This window comes from Herpailurus yagouaroundi, unplaced genomic scaffold (genome assembly GCF_014898765.1).
Source record: "Herpailurus yagouaroundi ecotype Mexico unplaced genomic scaffold, PumYag 141, whole genome shotgun sequence".
NCBI classification, from domain to species: Eukaryota; Metazoa; Chordata; class Mammalia; order Carnivora; family Felidae; genus Herpailurus; species Herpailurus yagouaroundi.
The window spans coordinates 10,434,000-10,444,114 of record NW_024412396.1 but is presented as its reverse complement, the minus strand read 5'-3'; the positions used below and the strand labels follow the sequence as shown (position 1 = coordinate 10,444,114).

Sequence of the window (10,115 nt, the reverse complement as noted above, 5' to 3'; positions counted from 1 at the left end):
AAGAAAGAAAGAAAGAAAGAAAGAAAGAAAGAAAGAAAGAAAGAAAGAGGAAAAGAAAAAGAAAAATAAGAAGAAAAAGAAAATAAATCCAGAAGCTTTACACCACAGTAGTCAAGAACACATACTATTGGTGTGAGGCAGATAAAAAATGAAGAATTCAGGGGCACCTGGGTGGCTCAGTCGGTTAAGTGTCCGACTTCAGCTCAGGTCCCGATCTCGCGGTCAGTAAGTTCGAGCCCTGCGTGGGGCTCTGGGCTGATGGCTCAGAGCCTGGAGCCTGCTTCTGATTCTGTGTCTCCCTCTCCCTCTGCCCCTCCCCCATTCATGCTCTGTCTCTCTCTGTCTCAAAAATAAATAAACTTTAAAAAAAAAATGAAGAATTCAAAAACAGATCCTACCTAGCACACATTCATACAGATATCTATCTATCTATCTATCTATCTATCTATCTATCTATCTATCTATCCATCCATCCTTCCATCCATCCATCCATCCATCCATCCACACACATACACACAGTTGACCCTTGGACAATGTGGAGGTTAAGGGCAAGGATCTGTTCTCCTGCACAGTCAAATTCCACATATAATTTGTGACTACCCCCAGATTTAACTAATAGCTTACTATGTTCAGAAGCCTTACCAATAACATAATATATTGTATTACATATGTATTGTATAATGTATTCTATACTGATATACTATGTTCTTATAGTAAAGCTAAAGAAAAAATTTTATTAAAATCTTAAGGGAGAGAAAATAAATTCAATACTGTACTGTATTTGCCAAAAAAAAATCCACATATAAGTGGACCCACACCATTCAAATCTATGTGGTTCAAGGGCCATTTGTAAATATATTAAATAAAAACTTTTAAATATATCCTATGGGTCTACTTCTCTGGCTGAAACCTGATACAGATTTTAAAAGACCTAAGAGACATATGAGCCAGGTGCATTGCATTTATTTGGGTACAGGCTTGAACAAAATGTTAAAAATCTTCATAAAACTACTGAGGAAATATAAATATAGACTGGTTGCTTGACAATAGTAAGGAGCTTTTGCTAATTATTTTCAATGTAATAATGGTATTTTGGACATATTTTAAAAGTCTATTGAATGGAAATTTAAAATAAGACACTACTACACTCTTTACGGAATGACTAAAATAAAAAAGAATGACAGCCCCAAATATTGACAAGAATGTAAAGCAAATGGAATTCTCACATACTGCTAATGGGGGTATAAAATGATACAACCACTTTGGAGAACTCTTAGGTCATTTTTATGATGTTAAATGTGTACCTATCCTACAATTGAGTCATCCTATCCCTAGGCATTAACCCAAAAGAAATGAAAAAGACTTGTACAGGAATGTTTATAATAACAGCTTCATTCATAATAACCACATACAAAAAAAAGAGGAAGACACAATTCAGCTTTCCATCAACAAGACAGTAAATAAACAAGTTGAGGAACATTCATAAGATGAAATATTATTCAGCAATAAAAAAAGCAGATTGCTAATACATTGATAAATTTCACAACTTTTATACTGAGCAAAGACAAAACTAATGTATGATTTTAAAAATTCAGAAAATGATGGTCTCTAAGGATGTGGAGGGAAAAATGACTGCAAAGGTGCACAAGGGAAGTTCCCATTGTAATGGAGATAAATGCTCTTTATCTAATTTTGGATGTTGAATACTTGGATATACTCAATATCCAAAACTCACCAAAATTTCACTTATCCTTACATCTTATTATGTATAAATTATACTTCAATAAAATAAACACAAATAACCTGTAAATTCAATCAATAAAACCAGAAGTTTTTTTCCCCCAAAAAAGACCAGTAAAACAAAATAACACTTTGACAAGTCTCATTAAGAAAAACATTAGAAATAAGAAAAGGGATTTAACAGCTATGAAGGAATGTTTTAACATTATAAAAGAATACTAAGTACAACATCATACCAATAAAATTTTCAAACTACACGAAATGGATCATTTCCTAAGAAACTAAAAATTAATAAAATTGACACAAGAAGAAGTAGAAAACCTGAATAAATAAATAACAGAAGAAAATGGAAAACAAAGACCAACTCATAATCCTATGAAAAGAAATAAAGAAAACCTTATTTAAAATAGAGTTGGGGGGGCGCCGGGGTGGCGCAGTCGGTTAAGCGTCCGGCTTCAGCCAGGTCACGATCTCGCGGTCCGTGGGTTTGAGCCCCGCGTCAGGCTCTGGGCTGATGGCTCAGAGCCTGGAGCCTGTTTCCAATTCTGTGTCTCCCTCTCTCTCTGCCCCTCCCCCGTTCATGCTCTGTCTCTCTCTGTCCCAAAAATAAATAAACGTTGAAAAAAAAAATTTAAAAAAATGTTTAAAAATAAAATAGAGTTGGGGGCACCTGGGTAGTTCAGTCAGTTAAACATCTGACTCTTGGTTTCAGCTCAGGTCATGATCTCATGGTTTGTGGGATTGAGCTCCATGTCAGGCTGTGCGCTGACAGAGCAGAGTCTGCTTGGGATTCTCTCCCTCTCTCTCTGCCTTTTCCCTGCTCATGCTCTCTCTCTCTCTCAAAATAAATAAACACATAAAATACAAATAATAAAATAAAACAAAATAAAAGGAGTTGGGAAGCTCTGAAGGAGAGCTCCTGTGCATGTACCACTACATAACCAGCAGGAAGAAGGAAGTTAGAATTATTTGAACAAGGAAGTATAGTTTTTGACCAACAATTTTATCTCCTGCCTTTAAGGAAGGAGGATCCCTCCCTGCCACAGCAACAACACACTAACCACTGATTGCAGCCAAAGAAAAACTGTCACTACCTCAAACTCTTGTTTTTCACCAATAAAGCTTTGGTCAAACAACTATCTCCAATTTCCTCTTAAAACCTAATAAAAGCTGACCTTTCCATTGCCTCTTTGGACTTGGCTATGGCTCACTATAATTTGCTTGTCCTGAATTGTAATTCCTCTGCTAATCTTGAATAAACTCATTTTTTACTTAAATAAAATTATTCTTTGCTCTGTTTAAAGTTAACTCCCCAAAAAAGGCATTTTGTCCAGGGAATTTTGAGAAAGAGTTCTTCCAATAAGGAAATTAATACACTAAAAAGAAAAATTAGTATAATCCTACATTTAAAAACTGGTACACTTAATCCATCACTGCATTAAAGGAATATGATCCTATAAATGTAAAATTTGTTAACACCAAAAATCTATTAATTAAGTTCATTAAATTAAGCAATTAAAAAAATGTTTAAAAATCCTTACCATTAGTCCCCAAAAAATGAAGTGCTAAAATTCAACTCTCGTTCCTATTATTTTAGATTTTGGTATATATACTTCACCCTTGAACAATGGGGGAACTAGGGACACCAATCCCCCACACAAAAATCCACAAATAACTTTGACTTCTTAAAAATTTAACTACAAATAGCCTACGGCTGACTGGAAGTTTTACTGATAATATGAACAGTTGATTAACACATATTTTGTATACCGTATATATTATAGACTGCATGTTTACAATAAAGTAAGCTAGAGAAAAGAAAATGCTAAGAAAATCATTTGGAATCCTAGATTGGTGGAGCCTGAGCCAGCACGGTAGTTAGTGCCTGTGTAACCCAGTTGGTATCACAGAAGGGACAGTGGCCATGGGACAGGCTCCACAGGGTCAGGAGTCACCATGCTGAAGGCAGTGTGGCGGGTGTTGAGGTGGCTTCAGACCCAGAAAGTGGCCCAGGCTGCAATCCTTGAGCTGTGAGAGGGGTTAAGAAGATGTTCATGTCTCCCTCTGACCAGTGGTGCCTTCACCTCTAGAGAGGTCATCCTCCTGACCCTTTGCAGACATGCTATCCAGCAACCAGTCTAGCCTAGTCAAGATGATGATCCACCCCCTTCCACACTATTCAAAGACTACCAGAACATTCCTGGAAATGAGAAGGCTAATGATGTCATACAAAGACTTTTGTCTTTGGAAATGGCCTACCAGAAAAAGAAGCTAAAAATCAAGCAAGAGCAGTTGATGAACAAGATCATGGCAAACCATGAGGACACCAGTACCCTGGACACTCTAATAGTTGCCTTGACTGTCAAGATCTGAAGTTATAAAGAATATATGCATAAATATTGAAAGGACAAAGCCCACAAGTGCTATCTGCTGATAAGCAGCAATCAGAGGAAAAAGATGCTCAAAAACTTCCGTAAGACCAACTATAATGTCTTTCAAAAGATATGCAAGGAGTTGGGGACTGAGTATACCTTTCTCCTCTGTACTACTGAAAAGCTCACCACTGTGGTGACCAAGAAGGTTCTGTATATTCACGTTTTCCAGGAGGCACAAAAGCAATCAATCAATCAAGAAGCAAGCCCTAAAAGCTACAACAGCAACCTGGAAACAAAGTCAGAAGAATCCACAGAGTCCTTGCAAAGCTGGGCCAGAGGCAATCAAAGAAACCACTAAATTTTATTGGATTTTCAAAATTTTTAAGGAAACGAAAATACATTTACAGTACTGCCTTTATCAAAAAACAATCCATGTATAATCAGACCCATGCAGTTCAAACCATGTTGTTTAAGGGTCAAATGTCCTTTAATTCAAGTTTTCAAACACAGTGAAGCTTTGAGAGTATATAAAGAAAGTGCTATCTCTGGTTTTGATAACAGGAATCTGAAATACAGAATAATTAAATGAGTTGTCCAGAACTTAATCCAACCAACTACTTCTGAAACAAAGTGAGTTCAATAAGGAATGAAGTAAAATCAGCCTAAGTAGTAACATAAATACAACTGTGTTTCAATACAAAGAACTAGAAATCTGGAGTTAGCCTGAATTCCAAGTCCCATCCTTAGGTTATACTATAAATCTGACTGAGCTGTAGATAAGATTCAGATTATCTATCAGTGATGCTCTTTTCTAAGAAAGGTTCAAAAAGGAGGTCGTGATATTCCTGAATGCCATTCACAACAGTGGATAGTTGCCACAGTGCTGAGTATTTGACTCTGAGTTTTCTGAGCACAGGGCATTTCCAGGAATCAGTTTTTCAGCTGTCCAGTTACAAAATGAGACTTGACAGTAGTCTTTGAGCTTCTCATGAGCAAAGTGTTCTTGTATCCACTCCTAGCACCCACCTTAGGATTTGGCAGTTGTTATTTAGTAAATGTTTCTATTAAACGATTGAATGCTAGAAAGGAGAGTTACAACAACAACAACAAAAATTGAGCACTCTATGGACTAAGCTAGAAAAGTAAATATTGCATTAACATAATAGTACCCATTTTAGAAGTGATGATAAAACCCAGAGTCACAAAAAAAGTAATGTGTCTAAGTTAGATTTATTTTACACACCTAAATATGGAATTTGGAATTCAAGCTGAGTCTCAATTTCTAGTTCTTTCCTCTGAATGTCTATGTCTCTTACTCTTTTCTTCAGATTTTCTACTTTTTCACATTCTACATTTCACTGTGGACTGTTTCTTCTAACCAATCTTCTGGTTCACTAATTCTCTTTTCAGTTGTGACTAAGTCGATGTTAAACTTAATGAACAAATTTTAAATAGTATTTTTTAAGTTTTAGAATTATCTAGTTCCTTTTCAAACCTGCTAGATTTAATTTTTTCTAGTTTCCAGGTCCTTGTTAAATCTTCATTCTTGGATTTATTTCTTTGAACATAGCAAACTTAGTTGTTTATAGTCTATCTCTAATAATTCCAATACCTCATCTACACTAAGTCTATTTCTATTTTCTGTTATATCTGCTAGTTCTTATTCATAGTGTCTTTTGTCCTTTTACGCATGATTATTTTTGGCTGCATGTTGGACAATGCAATTGAAAAAAAAACTATTTCAAAAAATAAACTGATGCATTGGATAATAGCATCCTCCCCAACAATAACTTTCATTTACTTCTCTTACTTCTCTACAAATCCAAGACTATTGTAACTCAAGTTCTAGACTTAAAATTCCCTGATCTAGAAGATGTTGGCTAAATTAGCATCAGTTCTCTTTGACTCTGAGGGCCCAGTATTCTGTGGTTCCAGCTCGGAGTAAGGGCAGACTACTCCTGGCAGACTCCAGGTTTTACTTATACCCCAGAGTCTTGTGAAGCATCTGAAAGCAAAAATCAGTTTCAAAGCTGTTAGTTAGGCTACAATCAACAAATATCCTTAGAACAAAGTAATTTTGAGGAAATGGGGTTATTTCTATCACTTTTATCCTCTCCCAGATTCTTCTAAGAATTTGTGATTCATATTTTACCCAGCTTCTTTAGTTGTCTTTAGCAGGAGAGTTAGTCCAAATTACCTAAATTGCCATTATATAATCAGAATCTTTTACTAAGTCAATTAAATCTATATAAGCTGAGAATAAAAGGAAATGTCTTTGTTAAAAGGAACATATAGCAAATATCATACCTAATAGTGAAAGAGGAGAAATACTGCCATCAATATCATATGTGAGACAAGGTAACTTCTGCCACTATTACTATTTCAAATTCAACTGGTGGGGCACCTGGGTGGCTCAGTTGGTTAAGCGTCCGACTTCAGCTCATGTCCTGATCTCACGGTTAGTGAGTTCCAGCCTGACGTCGTGCTCTGAGATGACAGGTCAGAGACTGGAACTTGCTTCGGATTCTGTGTCTCCCCCTCTCTTTCCGTCCCTCCCCTGCTTGCGCTCTCCCTCTCTCTCTCAAAAACAAACAAATAAACTTAAAAAAATTTTTTAAATAAAATCGACTGGTGATTCTAGACAATGCAATAAGAAACAATTAAGAAATATAAGCATTACAAAAGAAAGGAGCACCTACCTAGAAATTCTACTGAAAAGCTATTAGAATAAATAATACTGTTTACATGGTCAAATACTAGAAAAACAAAAATCCATTTCCTAGACCATAGCAGTTACTAACTAAAATATATAAGCAAAAAGATTTCATTAGTGTAGAAATAATAAGAGTTTAGGAATAACTTAAGTAATATGATGCTTTAATCTTTATGTTCCAGTGAACATAAAAAACTTGTATATTTAAATATAGGTGTCTGTATTATAGGATCATTTACAAAAAGGTAAGACTTTGGAATATAAAATGTGACTGAAATAAATTGGTGCTCTTTTACTTTTATTTCTTTACTTGCTTATTATCTAACTCCCTTACCAGATTATGTAAAAGGGCATGGATTGTGCCTGTTTTGCTCATTAATATATATTCTGCATATACTATCTAGTACATAGGAGGTAAGATATACATATTTGTTGAAAAATTATAAGTGAATAAACTCATCCAATTTTTGAGAAGCTTTTTAATGTTTTTCATTTTGTATGAAGTTTACATTAACTAAAGTTCACCTTTTATATAGGTGATCAGTTTAAGAGGATACTAAAATCTCAAGTTCAAAATCAGATAACAAATAAGTCATAACTTTGGCTTTCAAGTATTTAAAAGCAATTTGAAAGAATGATATCATAGCAACATATACTCATAGCATGTGACACCTCACTAAAAAAGATGGAGGGGCAGAAATCAACCAGGTTAGTGACTACAAAATAATACCACTTGAGGAGGGACAAGGAGAATAAGAATCCTACCTCTTGATCATTAAAAAGTTATTCACTTTTGGGGCACCTGGATGGCTCAGTCAGTTAAGCATCTGATTCTTAATTTTGGCTCAGGTCACGATCTCACAGTTCATGAGATCAAGCGCCGCAGAGGGATCTGTGTCAATAGTCCAGAGCCCACTCAGGATTCTCGTTTTCGCTCTCTGCTCCTCCCCTACTCATGCTCACTTGTGTGTTCTCTCTCTCTCACTCAAAATAAATAAATAAACATAAAATTTTTTCAAAAAAGTTATTCACTTTTACAACCATAGAGCTATCTCAGAATCTCATTATAGTTGATGCTTTTGCAAGTTTCTTTGTTCCCAGTAAACCTAGATTTGATTTCTTATGCGCTTTACAAAGATACTTTCATGTTGTAAGGTGGTTCTAACAAAAAAACTTAATGTATCTACTCAAGTAAATACTTTTCAAATAAATCTTTCAAATATTTTATAGCACAACACAAGAAAAGAAACAACCCATTTAACTAGATGTCAGTTTCCATTTCCTCACTTAGGTTAATGAGAAATAAATATCAAGTAAAAAGCACCTGAATCCACTAAAAATATGAGTGTTTTAAATGCCGTGATGCAAAGTAGTTGAAAACACTAGCTTCAATTTTTCCCTTTGTAACAAAACTTGGATTTCAGCTGACAATTTCTATACTAGGTTTTAACCCAAAGCAATTTAGAAACAGACAAGTCAGAAACTTCTTAAAAATAAATTAGGGCTTATAATGAAAATGCTGACAGATGTTTTCTTTATAATAATGCCTAGTGAGACTACTGTATTTTAGCAATGACTACATCACAATATGTATGCAAGTGCTGAACATTAAAATGCAACAATGTCTAGCTTATAATTAAATCAAGACCATGAATAGTTCAGTAAAACATGTTGTAAAGAAAGTGTGATGTGACAAGAAAATACAATAAGTTAAAATATAATGCAACTAAGGATTTATTAGAACTTGCCTTTCAGAAGATTTAAATAAGAAGAAATATAAACATAAATACTAGCAAGAGAAGTAAAAAAGTAAAAATTCAGTAAAGGCTAAAAATAATTTATTTCCAATGTGAATGGTATGTACCATAATTACTTATGAAACTATATCCATCATGAGATGATCATACTTCTAGACTAAGGTCAAAACATAGATTTTTAAATATTTATATATAACTTTAAAAAATGTTAGTATTCCTGCTTCTAGGATCTTTCATCAGCTGCTCAGCTTTCTGCTGCTGCTACCTTTTCTACTCACTCTTCATGCTGTCCTTGTCTTTGATTGTTACAAGCCACCATTTCCATCAACCACTACTTCTGAACTCTCCACACCTGTATTGCAACATATAATGGTTGTCAAAGCAACCTGGGGCTAAAAACACAGCATAAACAATTCTACCACATTCAAATAAATATAGTAAGCCTTTTTTTACTGAGAGGCTATAACTAAAGAGCCAACTTCATGTTTCAAAGCAAAGTAGAAACTCAGGAGCATTACACAAACAGGTTCTTTATTATAAAGCTATGTATAGGCCTCAACATAAATATGATACCAGTGCATCGCTGATCTTAAAACAATTTGCAATGAGCTTTCTTAAATGACAAACACTATTTTCTCTAATTTCCTATAATAAAAATATTGGATTTGTCCTTTTTAACTTTGAAGATCTAACTGGCTTTAGTAAACAAACAGGTAGCATCTCATCTAGACACAGAGGGGAGCTCCTTGGATTTGTCTTTTGCACAGGTATGTTCTAGTGGGTTATTCACTAACTCAGTGGTTCTCAACAAGGGACAATCTGCTCCCCAAGGGACATTTGGCAATGTCTGGAGACATTTTTCATTGTCACGAATGAGAGGAAGGGTGCTACTGGCATCTGATGAGTATTGACAAGTCAGAGATGCTACTAAAAATCTTACAATCTAAAGGACAGACCTCCCACCAAATCACCTGACCCAATATATCGATAAAGCCACTGTCACTGTTGAGCAATCTTCTCCTAACTCCTTTGTTTTCTTACCAAGCAGCAATTTCCCATAGTTTCCCTCATCTTTAACCAAAAAAATATTCAAACCATCAACCAAAATCAGAACCAAACTTAAGAAAAATACAAGTGAAGTACATAAATGACTTCCACGAATAACTGACTCATTCAGTCATTCAACAAACACATGAGGCACAGTACTAGGCATTGAAGATACCACAGCGGCCGAGAAAGACGATCTCTACTTGCATGCAGCTTATGTCCTAGTAATTCTCAAGTTGAAAAAATCTTCAAACTAAGTAAAAAACCTTCAGTGCCTGACACATTCTGGAAAACTGATGCAGCTATGTGGAAACAGTTCCCACTGATAGAGCATTCTATTTTTGAAACTGTCCTTATTACAATAAGCCAAAATAATTTTCACCCTCTGATGATAGTTCTGTTCTCCTGAGTCATAAAAAACAAATCCTTGTTCCATAGGACGACCCTTTACAGATTTAAAGACAGCTATCCTGCATCTCTGAA

At 35.1% G+C, this 10,115-nt stretch overlaps 1 protein-coding gene and 1 pseudogene across 1 annotated transcript in view; one reads left to right on the top strand and one right to left on the bottom strand.

Moving 5' to 3' along the window:
• LOC121032427 (28S ribosomal protein S15, mitochondrial-like) overlaps positions 1-4,555 on the top strand; it is a 7,674-nt pseudogene extending 3,119 nt beyond the window's left edge.
• NUBPL (NUBP iron-sulfur cluster assembly factor, mitochondrial) overlaps positions 1-10,115 on the bottom strand; it is a 235,261-nt gene that overhangs the window by 106,102 nt on the left and 119,044 nt on the right. The window lies entirely within an intron of this gene.